The sequence below is a fragment of the Dendrobates tinctorius genome, unplaced genomic scaffold, assembly GCF_039654945.1.
Source record: "Dendrobates tinctorius isolate UK_male_01 unplaced genomic scaffold, ASM3965494v1 ptg000046l, whole genome shotgun sequence".
In the NCBI taxonomy this organism is placed as follows: domain Eukaryota; kingdom Metazoa; phylum Chordata; class Amphibia; order Anura; family Dendrobatidae; genus Dendrobates; species Dendrobates tinctorius.
The window spans coordinates 68,228,767-68,249,335 of NW_027361714.1; positions in this window are offsets into that span (position 1 = coordinate 68,228,767).

Sequence of the window (20,569 nt, forward strand, 5' to 3'; positions counted from 1 at the left end):
ACACAACAGTGTCATCAGGGACAATAGTCAATGTGGCACAATACAGCAATATAATGCACAATGCAGTCACTGTTGACCATTATAACACTGTTACGTTTCCTGCTAGAATATATCTAGCAGGAAACACAACAGTGTCATCAGGGACAATAGTCAATGTGGCACAATACAGCAATACAACACACAATGCAGTCACTTTTGATCCTGATAACACTGTTGTGTTTCCTGCTGGAATATATCTAGCAGGAAACACAACAGTGTCATCAGGGACAGTAGTCAATGTGGCACAATACAGCAATACAACACACAATGCAGTCTCTGTTGATCCTGATAACACTGTTGTGTTTCCTGCTAGAATATATCTAGCAGGAAACACATCAATATGATCAGGGACAATAGTCAATGCGGCACAATACAGAAATACAATAGACAATGCAGTCACTGTTGATCCTGATAACACTGTTGTGTTTCCTGCTAGAATATATCTAGCACGAAATGCAACAGTATCATCAGGAACAATAGTCAATGCGGCACAATACAGCAATACAGTACACAATGCAGTCACTGTTGACCATTATAACACTGTTATGTTTCCTGCTAGAGTATATCTAGCAGGAAACACAACAGTGTCATCAGGGACAATAGTCAATGCGGCACAAAACAGCAATACAATACACAATGCAGTCACTGTTGATCCTGATAACACTGTTGTGTTTCCTGCTAGAATATATCTAGCAGGAAACACAAAAGTGTCATCAGGAACAATAGTCAATGCGGCACAATACAGCAATACAATGCACAATGCAGTCACTGTTGACCATTATAACACTGTTATGTTTCCTGCTAGAATATATCTAGCAGGAAACACAACAGTGTCATCAGGGACAATAGTCAATGCAGCACAACAGAGCAATACAATGCACAATGCACTCATTGTTGGGCATGATAACACAAGTGTGCACCATGCTGGAAAATATCCAGCATGCCACACAACTGTGTTATCACGCACAAGGTGACTGAGGCATCACAGAGCATTGAAATACTTAGAAAAACCCTTGCGGACAATGGCACGGGCGTTGTCCCAGCCATCCATCAGCGCAGCGGCCACCTCATTCCATAGCGTCCGGGTCACCATCATTTCCGCGTGCTGCGGATCACGTCTGTCCCACAATGAGACACGCTCCTGGACCAGGCGAATCAGGGTGTCGTTGTCAAGATAGACATCTTCATCATGTTGTGAAACCTAGGAAAAAAAATTGCAATCTTGCAAAAATTGGAGAAGGTAAAAGATATAAAAAGATACAGAAAAGAAGAAAGATTGAAGATGAAAATTAAGACAGAGGCAGGAGAAAAAAAAAAAAATAATACTTACTTGCCGTCTCCCCGCCGGGACTTGGTGTGGCTGCTCCTGCACTGCTGACTCAGATGCCGTGTCCGAAGATGTCTGAAAAATAACAAAAAATTATTGTACACATGTGTATATAAAAGGAGCTATACTTACCCAAAATGTAGGGCAGGAAGATACTCACATCACACTCTGCTTGGGCCACTTCTTCCCAGGATGGTGTATATTCTGATCCAGAAGACATGCTGCAAAAAAAAAAATAAAAGGCATTAGTACATAATACATTAAAGGACAGGCAGACATTAGGTTTAAGAATACTCACATTCTTGCTGCTTTAGCTGGGATCAAAATTCTGTCTCTTTTTCTGTAGATGTCTGCTCTCCTCCAGCCTGTCTGTAGAGTATTGTTCTGCCAGTGAACACCCCTTCTTTTATCTCCACAACCCACAAACAATGTTTCTTTGTGTAGGAGGTGGTTTAACCAGTGTATAGACATTGTTTACTCAAAAATCGCACGCACTCAAAAGCGCTGCCGTGCGCATAACCAAGTGCATGCCAGCTACCCCATAGACTGTAATGTGATTTTTTGGCGCATTCCATGCGCATGCTCTTTTTTGACGCAGTTGTGCGGAACAAAAGATGCAACATGTAGCGTCTAGCGTGTCTGGGCGCACACCTGGAAAAAGTGCAGAGCACGAAACGCTGATGAAAGTGTGCAAGCACTAGACCATGCACTCACCATGTTAAACATAGGGGAGCAGGGCACAAACAACCGATAGCGCACAATGCGCTGCTCTATAAAACGCTAATGTGAAACCAGCCTTAGGCACACTGGGGCTCAGAAGAGAGGGGGAATTTGGATCTGGGAGTGCAGAGTTCACTGGATTTCTTTTAGTGGGTGAGGTGCCATAGCGCTTTTCCAAAGCCTTTGTACTACCAGTAATGTGGAAGCCCACTATATTTCCACTAGCAGATGACGGATATGATTGGGGGCTTGCTTTTTTTGTGGATTGGGTTGAAGCTTTTATTGAGAATTTGTTACATAACATTTAAGATCACATTTATCCGGCACTCTATTTTGAGCACTTTGGAGTTTCAATCTAAATCTGTAAGTAACGTGAAAGATGAAACCCCTGAGTGATCAATTCACTATAATGAGGCAGCAGAATTACTCTGGAGTCAGTCTGGCCTCTGTTCAGCGGTGTCCTTCTTTTCACAAGTCCGCAAAGCTGTGTTCGACCGCGCTTTTATGCTCACCTAAAAAGACAGACACCGCCGGATTACAGGTCCTATAGCGTACACTGTGCCTCCATCTGCCTCATTATTGGGAATCTTCCACTGGGAGTTCTGCCTGAATCACATATTTCAAAGATGTACAAGGAAACCCCCGTGTAAGCGTTCAGCACAGAGCACAGGATAAATGTGAGCTGGACCTTACTGCGATCTTTAGGAGACAGAATGAACAAATCAACGGTTGATGAAGGATTGTTTTTATTTATTTTGTATGCAGTTCTTTGTAAGGTATAAGTGATTAGATGACTTTATTCTTCGGGTCGGTGCGATTAAAGCGATACCAAATTTATATCGGGTTATGTTTGGCTGCTGTAACACAATAAAAGACGATTTTTATTGCAAGAACTAGTTTTTGCCCCCCATATTTAGACAGATAATAATTTTTCCATATTTTGGCCCATAGAGTATTGTGACAGCTTCTTCTTTGCGATACGAGTTGAAGCTTTTATTGGTACCATTTTCAGGCACATGACATTTTTGATCGCTTTCTATTCTGATTTTTGGGAGGCAGAATATACAAAAACCAGCAAAACAGGAGTTGAGTTTTGAAGTTTTTTTTTCCACATATTTTTATTGATTTATTATAATAGGAAAGGTAAGGTGAGAATGGGGAAACATAGGAGAAAAAAAAGGGAAGTTAGAGGGGGGGATATATTGGTAGATAATACAGAAAGCAATATACATGAATTGGATCAATCAGCATAAGAAACATTTTTGAAGTAATCTGATTATACAATTAACATTAAACCAGTTTAATCAGTTTTAATCAATAGACTCATTTATACTTAGTCTTGGAGTAAATTTATTAATCCATAAATTTCACTTTAACAAATATCTCTTAGCTTGTTTATCCCTTATTGCAAAATTGTATTCAAACGTGTTGTGTATTGAAATTCTATCCATTATTTCTCTTTTATTGGGTGGGTTACGGTCTTTCCATTTGGTTGCAATTAGATATTTGTTAGGATTACATGACAAATTATGTGTCAAAGTTTGCTTAGTAGATCCTCTATACCTATTGAAAATAAAACTAATTGTGGAGTAAGTAGGATATTTTAAAGAAGAGATCTTGTATATCTGTCCATAACTTCCTCAAAACAGGACAATTCCAAAAAATATAATAGATGTTCCCAATTTCTCCACAGTTCTTCCAGCATAGGAGAGAATGAGAAGGATATATTAACCCCTTCACCCCCAAGGGTGGTTTGCACGTTCATGACCGGGCCAATTTTTACAATTCTGACCACTGTACCTTTATGAGGTCATAACTCTCGAACGCTTCCATGGATCCCGGTGATTCTGACATTGTTTTCTCGTGACATATTGTACTTCATGTTAGTGGTAAAATTTCATTCAAATAACTTGCGTTTATTTGTGAGAAAAACGGAAATTTGGCGAAAATTTTGAAAATTTCGCAATTTTCCAACTTTGAATTTTTATGCCCTTAAATCACAGAGATACGGCACACAAAAAACTTGATAACTAACATTTCCCACATGATTACTTTACATCAGCACAATTTTGGAACCAAAATTTTTTTTTGTTAGGAAGTTATAAGGGTTAAAAGTTGACCAGCGATTTCTCATTTTTACAACACCATTTTACTTTTAGGACCACATCACATTTGAAGCCACTTTGAGGGGTCTATATGATAGAAAATACCCAAAAGTGACACCATTCTAAAAACTGCACCCCTTAAGGTGCTCAAAACCACATTCAAGAAGTTTATTAACCCTTTAGGTGCGTCACATGAAATTTTTTGAATATTTAAAAAAAAATGAACATCTAACTTTTTTTCCTAAAAAAAATACTTCAGGTTCAATTTTTTTTATTTTACCAAGGGTAACAGGAGAAATTGAACTGCAAAAGTTATTGTGCAATTTGTCCTGAGTACGCAGATACCTGATATGTGGGGGGGAATGACTGTTTCGGCGCATGGCAGAGCTCAGAATGGAAGGAGCGCAGTTTGACTTTTTCAATGCAAAATTGGCTGGAATTCAGATTGGACGCCATGTCACGTTTGGAGAGTCCCTGATGTACCTAAACAGTGGAAACCCCCTACAAGTGACCCCATTTTGGAAACTAGACCCCCCAAGGAACTTATCTAGATATGTGGTGAGAACTTTGAACCCACAAGGGCTTTACAGAAGTTTATAACGTACAGCGGTACAATTAAAAAATCATATTTTTTCCACAAAAATGATCTTTTCACCCCAATTTTTATTTTCCCAAGGGTAACAGGACCCTAAAAGTTATTGTGCAATTTGTCCTGAGTACGCTGATACCCCACATGTGGGGGTAAACCACTATTTGGGCGCATGGCAGAGCTCGGAAGGGAAGCAGCGCCATTTGACGTTTTTGGCTGGAATTGAGATTGGACACCATGTCGCGTTTGGAAAACCCCTGATGTACCAAAACAGTGGAAACCCCCCACAAATGACACCATTTTGGAAAATAGACCCCCTAAGGAACTTATCTAGATGTGTGGTGAGAACTTTGAACCCCCATGGGCTTCACAGAAGTTTATAACATAAAGCCATACAATTAAAAAATCATATTTTTTCCACAAAAATGATCTTTTCACCCTCAATTCTTATTTTCCCCAAGGGTAACAGGACCCTAAAAGTTATTGTGCAATTTGTCCTGAGTACGCTGATACCCCACATGTGGGGGTAAACCACTATTTGGGCGCATGGCAGAGCTCGGAAGGGAAGCAGCGCCACTTGACGTTTTTGGCTGGAATTGAGATCGGACACCATGTCGCGTTTGGAAAACCCCTGATGTACCAAAACAGTGGAAACCCCCCACAAATGACACCATTTTGGAAACTAGACCCCCTAAGGAACTTATCTAGATGTGTGGTGAGCACTTTGACCCCCCCAGTGCTTCACAGAAGTTTACAACGCCCGGGCGTGAAAATAAAAAATTCGTATTTTTTCCACAAACATGATCTTTTAGTCACCATTTTTTTATTTTCCCAAGGGTACCAGGAGAAATTGGACCCCAAAAGTTGTTGTCCAATTTGTCCTGAGTATGCTGATACCCCATATGTGGGAGAAAACTACTGTATGGGCACACGTCGGGGCTCGGAAGGGAAGTAGTGACGTTTTGGAATGCAGACTTTGATGGAATGGTCTGCGGGTGTCATGTTGCCTTTGGAGAGCCCCTAATGTACCTAAACAGTGGAAACCCCCCACAAATGACACCATTTTGTAAACTAGACCCCCCAAGGAACTTATCTAGATGTGTGGTGAGCACTTTGACCCCCCCAGTGCTTCACAGAAGTTTACAACGCCCGGGCGTGAAAATAAAAAATTCGTATTTTTTCCACAAACATGATCTTTTAGTCACCATTTTTTTATTTTCCCAAGGGTACCAGGAGAAATTGGACCCCAAAAGTTGTTGTCCAATTTGTCCTGAGTATCAATACCCCATATGTGGGAGAAAACTACTGTATGGGCACACGTCGGGGCTCGGAAGGGAAGTAGTGACGTTTTGGAATGCAGACTTTGATGGAATGGTCTGCGGGTGTCATGTTGCCTTTGGAGAGCCCCTAATGTACCTAAACAGTGGAAACCCCCCACAAATGACACCATTTTGTAAACTAGACCCCCCAAGGAACTTATCTAGATGTGTGGTGAGCACTTTGACCCCCCCAGTGCTTCACAGAAGTTTACAACGCCCGGGCGTGAAAATAAAAAATTCGTATTTTTTCCACAAACATGATCTTTTAGTCACCATTTTTTTATTTTCCCAAGGGTACCAGGAGAAATTGGACCCCAAAAGTTGTTGTCCAATTTGTCCTGAGTATGCTGATACCCCATATGTGGGAGAAAACTACTGTATGGGCACACGTCGGGGCTCGGAAGGGAAGTAGTGACGTTTTGGAATGCAGACTTTGATGGAATGGTCTGTGGGTGTCATGTTGCCTTTGGAGAGCCCCTAATGTACCTAAACAGTGGAAACCCCCCACAAATGACACCATTTTGTAAACTAGACCCCCCAAGGAACTTATCTAGATGTGTGGTGAGCACTTTGACCCCCCCAGTGCTTCGTATTTTTTCCACAAACATGATCTTTTAGTCACCATTTTTTTATTTTCCCCAAAAGTTGTTGTCCAATTTGTCCTGAGTACGCTGATTTCCCATATGTGGGAGAAAACTACTGTATGGACACACGTCGGGGCTCGGAAGGGAAGCAGTGACATTTTGGAATGCAGACTTTGATGGAATGGTCTGCGGGTGTCATGTGCGTTTGGAGAGCCCCTGATGTACCTAAACTATTGAAACTCCCCACAAGTGACCCCATTTTGGACACTAGACCCCCCACGGAACTTTTCTAGATGTGTGGTGAGCACTTTGAACCCCCAAGTGCTTCACAGAAGTTTATAACGCTCGGACGTGAAAATAAAAAAATCATTTTTTTCCACAAAAATGATATTTTTGCCCCCAATTTTTTATTTTCCTAAGGGTAACAGGAGAAATTGGACCCCAAAAATTGTTTTGCAATTTGTCCTGAGTAGGCTGATACCCTACATGTGGGGGTAAAACACTGTTTGGGCGCATAGCAGAGCTTGGAAGGGAAGGAGCACCATTTGACTTTTTCAACTCAGAATTGGCTGGAATTGAGATCAGACGCCATGTTGCATTTGGAGAGCCCCTGATGTGCCCAAACAGTGGAAACCCCCAATTCTAACTCCAACCCGAACCCCAACACGCCCCTAACCCAAGCCCTAACCCTAGCCCTAACCCTAGCCCTAGCCCTAACCCTAGCCCTAACCCTAGCCCTAACCCTAGCCCTAGCCCTAACCCTAACCCTACCCTAACCCTACCCCAACACACCCCTAGCCCTAACCCTAGCCCTAACCCTAATGGAAAAATGGAAATAAATACATTTTTTTTATTTTATTATTTTTCCCTAACTAAGGGGGTGATAACGGGGGGGTTTGATTTACTATTTATGGCGGTTTTTATGTTTGGCGGCTGTCGCACGCTAAAAGACGCTTTTTATTGTAAAAATAGTTTTTGCATCACCACATATTGAGAGCTATAATTTTTCCGTATTTTGACCCACCGAGTCATGTGAGATCTTATTTTTTGCGGGACGAGTTGACTTTTTTATTGGTACCATTTTCGGGCACGTGAAATTTTTTGATCGCTTTTTATTCCGATTTTTGTGACGCAGAATGAACAAAAACCAGCGTTTCATGAATTTCTTTTGGGGGGGGTGCGATTACACCGTTCCGCGTGCGGTAAAATTGATAAAGCGGTTTTATTCTTCGGGTCAGTACGGTTACAGCGATACCTCATTTAGGTCGTTTTTTTATGTTTTTGTCGGTTTTATGCAATGAAAACTATTTTATATAAAAAATAATTATTTTTGCATCGCTTTATTCTGCGAGTTATAACTTTTTTATTTTTTCACTGATGATGCTGTATGGCAGCTTGTTTTTTGCGGGACAAGATGACGTTTTCAGCGGTACCATGGATATTTATATGCGTCTTTTTGATCGCGCGTTATTGCACTTTTTGTTTGGCGGTATGATAATAAATCATTATTTTTTGCTTCGTTTTTTATTTTTGTTTTTTAAGGGGTTCGCTAAAGGGGTTAACTATTGGGACAGTTTTATAGGGCAGGTCGTTACGGACGCGGCGATACCTAATATGTGTACTTTTATTGTTTTTTTTTTTTATTATTTTCAAAAAATGAATTTATTGGGGAATATTTTTTTTTTTTTTTACTAATTTATTTGGCGATTTTTTTTAATTTATTTTTACACTTTTTTTTAATTTTTTTTTTACTTTATTACATAGTCCCAGGTGGGACATCACTGTCCTGTGACAGATCGCTGATCTGTCACATCACAGATCACTGTGACAGATCAGCAATCTGTCACAGGCAGCGCACAAGGCTTCCTCATGCCTGCGCTTTGCAGGCACTGAGGAAGCCAACTTCCCCAGGCCCCCGAAGGCCCCCGTCGCCATCTTGGATTCGGGGGCCTGGAGGAAAGGAGCCCCCCGCAGCAGCGCTGCACATTGCGCTGCCGTGGGGGGCTCAGGGAAGCACGGAGGGAGCCCCCTCCCTGCCGATGCTTCCCTTTAACCCCCGGTACACCGCGATCATGTTTGATCGCGGTGTGCAAGGGGTTAACGTGTCGGGGGTGGTCCGTGACCGCCCCTGACACATTGTGCCGGGTGTCAGCTGTGATAATCAGCTGACACCCGGCCGCGATCAGCGGCGCTCACCACGTGGGCGCCGCTGATCGCGGTAGACGTACTATCCCGTCCCCGGTCATACGGGCCCGGGTACCGTGGACGGGATAGTACGTCTCATGTCAGGAAGGGGTTAAACTGAGCTTTTGTGGGGTATAATATCACCCTGAAAAGACTTTATAATGCATTTCTTATAATGTTGCACAAGATGTGTTGGCATATGTGACATAAAGAGCTTTTAAAGGTACTGTCACACTTAGCGATGTACCAGCAATCCCGACCAGCGATATGACGTGGTCAGGATCGCTGGTACATCGCTAAGTGGTCGCTAGTGAGCTTCCACACAGGCAGATCTCACCAGCGACATCACTGGGGACGGGGATCGCTACTTACCTGTCACACCAGGCGATCCTGCGTCCTCCCGCCCGGCTCCACGCTCGTCGCTCGTCTCTCCACAGGAAGCACCGCAGGAAGCTGACGACGAGAAACGGTCCAGGACGTTCTCTCGCGATCAGCGATAACCAGCGGGGGAGCGATTCGTAGGTAAGTATCAGACACAGCGATATCGCTAGCAATATCGCTAGAACGTCACAAGTTATAGCGATATTGCTAGCGATATCGCTTAGTGTGACATGCCCTTAACAGACGTCATTATCAAACTGAAAATCTAACTCCTTTTCCCAAGCTAGTATGTTTGAGCCTTTAACTAAAGAGGAATCTTCACTGAATTGTTGATACATTTTCTCTGTTTCCCAGAAAAGTGCAGGTAAAGGACTATTTAATAGATTAGTAATTATTAGAGGGAATTTAAACCCTTTACCCCCAAGGATGGTTTACATTTTAATTGACCAGGTCAATTTTTACAATTCTGATCACTGTCCCTTTATGAGGTAATAACTCTGGAATGCTTCTTTGGTGATTCTTTCTCGTGACATAATGTACTTCATGATAGTGGTAAAATTTCTTTGATATAACTTGCGTTTATGTGTGAAAAAAACGGAAATTTTGCAAAAATTTTGAAAATTTTGCCGTTTTCCAAATTTAAATTTTCATGTCCTTAAAACAGAGAAATATGGCACACAAAATAATTAATAAATAAAATTTCCCACGTCTAATTTAGATCAGCAGAATTTTGGAACCAACATTTTTTTTTGTTAGGAAGTTATAAGGGTTAAACGTTAAACAGCGATTTCTCATTTTTAAAACACCATTTTTTTAGGGACCACATCACATTTGAAGTCACTTTGAGGGGTCTATATGATATGAAATACCCCAAAGTGACACCATTCTAAAAACTGCACCCCTCAAGGTGCTCAAAACCACATTCAAGAAGTTTATTAACCCTTCAGGTGCTTCACATGAATTTTTGGAATGTTTAAAAAAAAATAAACATTTAATTTTTTTCACAAAAAATTTACTTCAGATCCAATTTGTTTTATTTTATCAAGGGTAACAGGAGAAATTGGACCCCAATTTGTACAATTTGTACAATTTGTCCTGAGTATGCTGATGCCCCATATATGCAGGTAAACCACTGTTTGGGCGCATGGCAGAGCTCAGAAGTGAAGGAGCGCTGTTTGACTTTTTCAACGCAGAATTGTCTGTAGTTGAGATCAGACGCATGTCGCATTTGGAGAGCCCCAGATGTGCCTAAACAGTGGAAACCCCCCAGTTCTATCCCCAACCTTAACCCCAACACACCCCTAACCCTAATTCCAACCCTAACCATAACCATAACCACAAACCTAACCCTAACCATAATCCCAACCCTAACCCTAATCCTAACTTTAGCCCCAGCCCTAAGTCTAACTTTAGCCCAAACCCTAACACTAACTATAGCCCCAACGCTAACCCTTACCCTAACCTTAACCCTACTCCGAACCCTAATCCTATCCTTAATGGGAAAATGGAAATACTTTTTTTATCTTATTATTTTTTCCTAACTAAGGGGGTGAAAAAAGGGGTTTGATTTACTATTTATAGCAGGTTTCTATTGCAGGATTTTATGTTTGTCAGCTGTCACACACTGAAAGACGCTTTTGCAAAAAATAGCTTTTGCATCAAATGGCCAAGTTCTCCAAAAAATATGACATAGTTGTTATGGGAGATTTCAACTATCCAGACATTTGTTGGGAATCTCTCTCAGGCAAAACTAACAGGTCAAGGAAATTCTTATCCTCTCTTGCTGACAACTTTATCTTCCAAAAGGTAGGGGAGAAAACAAGAGGAACTGCTACCTTGGATCTAATCCTTATAAACAGGGAGGAAATGGTTGAGGAGGTAAAAGTGGCTGGGATCCTAGGAGGTAGCGACCATGCTATTTTAGAATTTTGGATAACTAGAGGAGGAAGACCTGTGAAGACTCAGACGTCAATGTTAGATTTCAGAAAGGCAGATTTTAAGGGATTCAGAAAGAGAATTGGAGGGATCCAATGGCTGGATATCCTTAAGGACAAAAATGTCCAGGAAGGATGGGAAATCTTGAAAAATGAAATTCTCACAGCACAATTGTTAACAATTCCGAAAAGAGGGAGGAATAGGAAGCATTTAAGGAAACCAGGAAGGATGAACACAGAACTTAAGCACATGCTAAAAAGGAAGAAAAAAATGTTTATAAAATGGAAAGAGGGAGGCATATCTAAAGAAGAATATAATGCTGTCTGCAGAACCTGCAGGGCACAAATCAGATTAGCTAAAGCTGAAAATGAATTGAGGCTTGCAAGAGATGTCAAAAGCAATAATAAAGGATTTTGGGGATATGTCAAAAGTAAAAGAAAAGTCAAAGATGCTATAGGATTTTTACAGGATGAAAATGATGAAATGGTAAGACAGGATGTTGAGAAGACAGAACTTTTAAATTCCTATTTTGCATCTGTTTTCTCTCAGAAAGGAAATGTAACATCAACTGTTCTTCACTGTCCTATTAAGGGAATAGAAGAATCCAGGATATCTATAAACAGAAAGATAGTGAGGAAACACTTAGCTAACCTAAATGAATTCAAGTCTCCGGGTCCAGATGAATTACACCTCAGAGTACTGAAGGAGATAGCAGAAGAAATTTTTGAACCCCTCTCCATAATCTTTGAAAATTCTTGGAGAACAGGAGAAGTCCCAGAAGACTGGAGAAGAGCAAATGTTGTTCCTATCTTCAAAAAGGGGAAGAAGGTGGACCCAGGCAACTATAGGCCGGTGAGTCTGACTTCTATACCAGGAAAGATCTTTGAACAAATTATTAAACAACATGTATGTCAGTACCTGGATAAGAATGAAGTGATTAAACAGAGTCAGCATGGGTTTGTAACTAATAAGTCATGTCAGACTAACTTAATTTCCTTCTATGACGGAATCACTGATTGGGTGGATCAAGGAAATGCTGTAGATATAGTATATCTTGACTTCAGCAAAGCATTTGACAAAGTATCTCATACAATCCTTATTGAAAAAATGACTAAGTATGGAATGGACAAGGCAACTGTTAGGTGGATTCATAACTGGCTTAGTGATCGGACCCAAAGAGTGGTCGTAAATGGCTGCACATCCAGTTGGAAGAATGTCTCAAGTGGGGTACCACAGGGCTCTGTCCTGGGCCCTGTATTGTTCAACATCTTTATCAATGATTTAGATGAAGGAATTGAGGGTAAACTGATTAAATTTGCTGATGACACAAAGCTAGGAGGGATAGCTAATACTAGAGAAGAGAGAGAGAGGATTCAAAAAGATATAAATAAACTGGAGAAGTGGGCAGCAACTAACAGAATGGTTTTTAACAGGGAAAAATGCAAAGTACTACATCTGGGCAATAAAAATGAAAAAAGCATATACAGAATGGGAGGAATAGGGCTAAGCAACAGCACATGTGAAAAAGACTTGGGTATACTAATAGATAACAGACTGAATATGAGTCAACAGTGTGATGCAGCAGCAAAAAAGGCAAATGCAATTCTAGGATGTATTAACAGAAGCATACAGTCTAGATCACATGAAGTCATTATTTCCCTCTACTCCTCTTTGGTCAGACCTCATCTGGAATATTGTGTCCAGTTTTGGGCGCCACATTTTAAAAAAGACATCAACAAACTGGAGCAAGTTCAGAAAAGAGCGACCAGAATGGTGACTGGTCTGCAAACCCTGTCTTATGAGGAAAGGTTGCAGGATTTGGGAATGTTTAGTTTGCAAAAGAGAAGACTGAGAGGAGACTTAATAGCTGTCTACAAATATCTAAAGGGCTGTCACATTGTAGAAGGATCAACTTTGTTCTCATTTGCACAAGGAAAGACTAGAAGCAATGGGATGAAACTGAATGGGAGGAGACACAGATTAGATATTAGAAAGAGCTTTTTGACAGTTAGAGTGATCAATGAGTGGAACAGGCTGCCACGAGAAGTGGTGAGTTCTCCTTCAATGGAAGTCTTCAAACGGAGGCTGGACAGACATCTGACTGGGATGATTTAGCGAATCCTGCTTTGAGCAGGGGGTTGGACCAGATGGCCCAGGAGGTCCCTTCCAACTCTACGGTTCTATGATTCTATGATTCTATCACATTTTGAGAGCTATAATTTTTCCATATTTGGCCCCCAAAGTCATGCAAGGTCTTGTTTTTAGCGGGACGAGTAAAAGTTTTTATTCGTACCATTTTCAGGCACATGACATTTTTTGATCGCTTTTTATTCTGATTTTTAGGAGGCAGAATGAACAAAAACCAGCAATTCATGATACTCTTTTGTGGGGCATTTCTACTGTTCCGCGTGCGGTAAAATTGATAAAGCAGTTTTATTCTTCGGGTCAGTACGATGACAGTGATACCTCATTTATACTTTTTTATGTTTTGGCACTTTTATACAATAAAAACCATTTTATACAAAAATAATTATTTTTGCATCGCTTTGTTCTTAGAGCTATAACTTTTATATTTTTACGGTGATGGAGCTATATGGCAGCTTGTTTTTTGCAGGACAAGATGACGTTTTCAGCGGTACCATGTTTATTTATATCCATCTTTTTGATTGCATGTTACTCCACTTTTTGTTCGGCGGTATGATGATAAAGCATTTTTTTTTGCCTTGTTTTTTAAATGGTGTTCACTAAAGGAGTTAACGTGTGGGGCAGTTTTATAGGTTGGGTAATTCCGCACACGGCAATACTAAATATGTGTACTTTTATTGTTCAGATTTTTCTTAATTCAAATATTTATTTATTGATGGAATAATTATAGTTTTGTTATTATTATTTTTAAAAATATTTTTACAATTATCTTAATTTTTTTAATTTAATTTTCATTCTTATTTTTACACTTTGTCTCACTATGGGACACTCATTTTGCGTATGCTGATCGCTTCTATAGCATGCAGAACTGCATGCTATAGAAGATGTCAGCGCTGCAGCTTCTGTACACTAACCTGAGAGACTTCCTGGTCATCACTGCACAAGACAGAAAGTCACTCAGGTCTGGAGACCCAGATGTCGTCATGACGACATCGGGTCTCCATGGTAGCGATCAGGATCCTACGTCATGCCACGAGGTCTCCGATCCAAAGACAGAGGGGCTGTCATGTTTGATCACAGCGTTCCAGGGGTTAAAGTATCAGGAGCTGTCCGTGACTATGCCTGGCACTTAGTACAGGGTGTCAGCTGTGACAATCAGCTTTCACCCGGTTGCGATCAGTCCCCCAGTGAGCGCTGCTGATCACCTATGATGTACTATTCCGTCCATGTGAATTAAGTTCCAGGGCACATGGACGGAATAGTATGCCTAATGTCAGAGAGGGGTTAAATGGGATACCTTTCTTCTTTTTTAAGAAAAAAGTTAATGACATGCCAGTTACTAAGTTCCTTTTTCGAGATCCCTAATTCCTGTTGTAAATTTTGTAAGAGAATTAGTGAGTCACCCAAGATAATGTCCTTTAAATTAGCCATAACTTGTTTTTTCCATAATGAAATATTGGGATCAATATTTTTAATACTTGTAAAGGTATGGTATGTAATTAGGAAAAAATGTGCTCTTATTTGGACATTTCTTGAAGTTGTTTTCACCCCATTATGGCTGTTTTCAGAAGTGGTTCTTTAGGAAGGGGGAAAATTGATCAATAAAATGAGCTATAATTAATTCTCTAAGAGGTTTATGGCCATTCGTTTTATTCTCGTCTGTCCATTTTTGACTCAATTTACCAACACTTGCTAAGTAATAGCTGTATAAATTTGGCAGACTAAAGCCGCCTCTTTTTACCCCCTTAACCAATATAGACCTAACTACTCTAGGTTTGTTATTGTTCAAGATGAATCTTACTAATTGAGTTTGTAATCTCTGAAACCAAATTTAGAAATACATATTGGAATGGCTCTCAGTACATGCAATAGTTTGGGTAGTATTACTGTTTTGTAGGAAATGATTTACCTATCCAGGAAAGTTCAACCTTAGAAATATTCAATAAATAAGATTGAATAGTTTTCTGGATATTGGAGAGATTTTTTTCGATCAAATTTGAAAAGGGGGAGGTCAGTTGGATTCCAAGATAAGAAATTTTCTCTTGTCTCAATTTAAGGGAAAATTCTCTCTTCATGATATTTTGTAAGTCTTCATCCATTTTGACTGCAAGTATTTGAGACTTGGTTTCATTAATCTTATATAGGGAAATCTTTGAAAAGGAATCCAAAGTTTCTAAAAGATATCTAACCGAGTTAAGAGGGTCTGTTAAAGATAGTTAGATGTCAATGGCCAAAAGTGTTTTTTTATATTGTTTTGAGTTTAAACACACACCTTTATTTTTTTCATTTATCCTTAAAATCTCTGCTAAAGGTTCAATAAACATTGCAAATAAGGTTGGTGATAAAGGGCAACCTTGCCTGGGTCCATTAGTCAAACTAAAGTTTTCTAGCCATGATGCTATTAATAAAAATTCTTGCAGATGGTGAGGAGTATAATCCAGTAATTAAATTATATATTAGGCCCTTAAAACCAAACTTTCTAAGAACCTTAAATACGAAACCTCAATGGACCCCATCGAACGATTTCACAGCATCAAGAGGTGTTTCTCCTCCATGAAAGACAAAAGGTTTAATGTCTTAATTGTAGAATCCAAGATATGCCTACCTGTAATAAACCCTACTTGGTCTTAATGCATTAGGTTAGAAAGGATCTTCTGAAGTCTAGTAGCTATTGTTCTCGCTAATATTTTTGTGTCTGAATTTAGTAGTGAGAAAAATATTCAGAATTGAGAGTCCTCAGTGGTTGATACCTTTTATTGGCTAACTGAAAAGATGGTAACACATTGCAAGCTTTCGAAACTACTCAGGTCTCTTCATGAAGAGACCTGAGTAGTCTCGAAAGCTTGCAATATCTTACCATCTTTTCAGTTAGCCATTAAAAGGTATCAACCACTGAGGACTCTCAATTCTGAATATTTTTCTATCTACTGGCTAACACGGTACAAAGATATACATCTTTCCTGAATTTAGTAGTGAAATTTGACTGTAGTTTGCTAAATCTTGAGGATCACCTTTACCATTCAGTATCATAGTAATGATAGCTTCTAACATTTGTTTCTGAAAAACCCCATTCTTAGATATTTGATTAACTAGTTTAGTCAAATAGGGGCCAATCGTTGAGCATTTGGTCTATAATACTCAGTTTGACGTCCATCAGGTCCAGGAAATTTGCCTTTTTTAATAGAACTAATTGTATGTAAAAACTCTGATTCTGAATAAGGGGCATTTAAAATAAGTAATCCATCTTGGTTTAATGATGGTAATTGGATATTGGATAAAATATTGATAAATAAAATTTTGTATGTTTGTTGAGTTTCTGTATCATCACTATGAATGCCGTAAATCATGGTAGCAACACCACCAGGCCTTTCTTTGGTGTAGGAAGCAGGGATCAGGCAGGAGCTGGTGAGGGAACTACATAGACTATAACCATGCCTTTGTGGGCATGATTTTGGCTGGCTGGACTCGACTGATCAGTGCTAAGTACACATCATTCTGACTAGTCATATTAATTAGAACACATTACGAAAACACTGATTTTGCAATTATGCTGGCAACTTTCCTTTAACATTGGGGTTGCTAGAAGTCAGCATCACAGGACAAATTCAACACTGCAATTAGTTAGTAGGGTTTTATTCTGCAGTCAGGTTCCCTTTAAATAATTCACACTTTTTACTAGATGGTATATCCAAAACAAAAACACATTATGCAGGACAATTTCATTTCAGAGTTATAGCTCATCATTAAATGTAGCAAAACAAGAATGAAACAAATGCAGCATAAGCAAGTATTTAATAAGGCAGTTGTCTTAAATAGCTATATAATCCTTCTTGACAGCAGTGTTAAAATTTAAGCATTTTTAGGACATTTTTGTTTGATTTATACATCATTCTTAATCAGTAAATCTAATCTTCTTGAGTTTGGAACAATTTAAATGTAGAAGAGACTGCAGTTATATATTCTGTGCCATCAATATCTGTCTTTGTTAAAGGCACAGGCACAGGTGTCATGAGGCAGTGTTTTCTGCCTGTGGTTAAAAGGACTCATCATTCTCCCTACTGCAATCTAATCTGGGGGTCACTAAATGTTTTAAAAGCATCATTGCATTTTATTGTTTGGTGTGGCTCTAGTTGAAATTTATCACAAATACAAATCAAGTAAATATATGTCCCAAAGGAAGGAACAGACGCCATCTGGATCCCGACAACGCCTGACAGAAAATACAACTATTTATAGAATCTAATCTACACGTCCCATTGGCTTTCCAGGCCCTTTGGAAAGATATTGGAAGCCTTTGTCTGATACACACTGATAAAATTAGTTATTATTTGCTGTGACTTTAAATCTATTCATAGAAGATAATATAACAAAATAACTAAAATATTCAAGTCAAAGGATTGACCTACCTCCCAAAATGGCAGTGAGGTTTCACAGAACATTGTCCTCTCAAAGTAATTGCCTTGCAATGGCCATAACTTCGGTCCCGTTCAGACAATATTGTCTAATACTCACTTTGGATCATTATTATTTTTTTTTATATCAATGTTATACTCTAAACTCTCATTATCTACCAAAACACCATTCACATGCTTCTTTTGACCTTACCATACAGAAAACTAAGCACCCATTGTTTTCTGTATCCTTGCCAAGGTCCAAGCCGTGAATTTGAAATTTACCAGTTAGCTCAGGGATCTTTTAATGCATTGGGCCTTGGAATACAATGCCATGTTGTATTATAGTTTTATGGCTTTGTGTATGTTAGAATATTATAGAGAATGCACTGTAGATGACATTGTGCTTAACCACGGGACGGAATGATATACCAATGGATTTGTGCAATGTACTCGTTACATCTTTTTACTTAATTGGGCTATTCAGTACATATTGTATTACATGTGCTGCTTTATACTACATCTTGTTAGAGCCCTGCAATGTCTCTCACATCAGACATGTGACTACTTTAATAAAACAACCCTATACATTAATACATTTCTTTACCTTATCTTGAAATATCGTACATCCCTAAGTGTTTAGCATTGAAACTTACTTGGCTTTTATCTTTAACATAGCTGCATACGGTAATTATTTGCTATTGCACGTTGCGGATGAAATGATTAGATGGCACTTTGATTGTTAATAAAAGAACAAAATCTTGATTTACTTATGTATTACTTGGGCTCATGTACAGTACTTACCAGGATTGGATATAGATTGTTCAACCTTTTCTTAAAATGCTTCCTGCTTATAGAAAGAAGATTACTCTGCTTGCCTGTCTGTTTATTCTAAAATGGTATAACTAGAAATGTTACCCTGAATTTAGTTTATCTCAAGGTTTTCATTGGCAACCACATACTTTTGCTTTTGACAGCATTAGTTTCAGAGAATGTTAAGAGAATTCCTTAGGAAGCTCAGTTGTTTTAGAATTTTATTTGTGTAAATTATAATGTTGCAACATTATGGAAGAAGCAAAGGCATTATTTGGGGCATGATGCATGAACATAAACTGTTTTTAGATAAGGTATGAATGCGCGCTTCATGAAGTTACGAGTTTGCTTAGGGGTAAGATTGTTTGGTTAGGGAGTCATCATTGACTTATTTACCTACTGATGTCACATGGGCCAATATTGTGACTACTCAAAGGGAATATATCACCAGGTTTTTCCTACCTCATCAAAGAGCAGCATAATGTAAGGAAAGAAACCCTGATTCCAGCAACGTGTCTCTTAGTTCACTGGGTACAGCAGTTGTGAGACAGAATTTTTAGATGTAGCATGTAGCTGCTACCAGGAATTTCAGGGCCTCATACAGGCAACATTTTTTGGTCCCCGTTCAGACTCTGCCCAGGCCCATCCCTCGAACCTTCCACAGTCCCACCGTCCATTTTTGGAAAAACTCCACTTCTGCACCACATCCTCAAATCACACATTAATAGTTCCCATCGAACACCAGATCACATATGTACCCATCAGCTTCTACTTTGGCTAAAAGATTTTTAAGCCGCCACCATGACAAGGGAATGTGTCACATACATTTTTTAAAATGACCAATAATACCACATACAAGGGATAAATACCATAACACTATGGCCAGACCACATATTACCACCACATTGTGACCGAATAATACCACATACAAGGAACAAATACTGCCACACCATGACCAGATCACATATTACCACCACATAGTGACTGAATAATACCACATAGAGGGGAGAAATGCTGCCACACCATGACCAGACCACATAATACCACCACATAGTGACCAAATACTACCATACTGATCATTAATAAAAAAAACAATACTAATATTCCCACAAGTCATTAAACACGGGGGCTCTAAACATAGCATACAGTATATAGTGTCAGTGTACAGGTAACACACTGACTCACCAGTGACATCTTTTGTTGAAGTTCTTCATCTTCGCTTTTCTTCTTAATTCATCAGACTTTCATCAGGTTATCGCGTAGGTGCCATCACTAGCTTGTCACAAAAAAGGCAGATGGAGCTCCCGTGGAGCTGGGCTGCCACATTACCAAAATGTGCACCGCCATCATTATAATCCACCTGTAGGCCCAACCTGCCCCTGGGGCCCGGTGAGCAGACTCAGTCCGGGCCCCTCCTCCTCTGCTTCTGCTCACCGGCCCCAGGAGCAGGTTGGGCCCATAGTGCAGAGGCAGCGCTGCACCTATAGCTAATGAGAACAACTCAGCTACATGTATGACTATAGTGATAAAGGGTAAATTCTAATGCATTGCATTCTTATTAATTTGTTTTGTGATTTCTGAACATAGTCTTTGAAAATATTACAGATGGGGAGCATTATTTCAGTATGTGTAAATTATTTAAAGGTAAAATCCAATCAATCAATCAATCAATCAAATTTATTATCGCCAAGTACATATTACATATATACAAGGAATTCTTTGTGGCAAAGAGGCAACATAATATATAACAACAGATACAACAAGTAACATCTAACAAGACAGATACAGTATATAGTCTACACATGACGATTTAATTGTTGAACAGAGAGTGGATAGAAGCTGTTCATATGGCGGTTGGTGCTGCATTTGGGGACTCTGAAGCGACGTCCTGAAGGGAGTAGTTGGAATGAGGAGTGTCCTGGGTGAGAGGGATCGGATGAAATTTTCAATGCGTGGGATTGAATACTCTTATCATAAAGATCCTGGATTTTAGGCAGGGGGGAACCTATAATTCTCTCTGCTGTTCTGAAAGTCCTT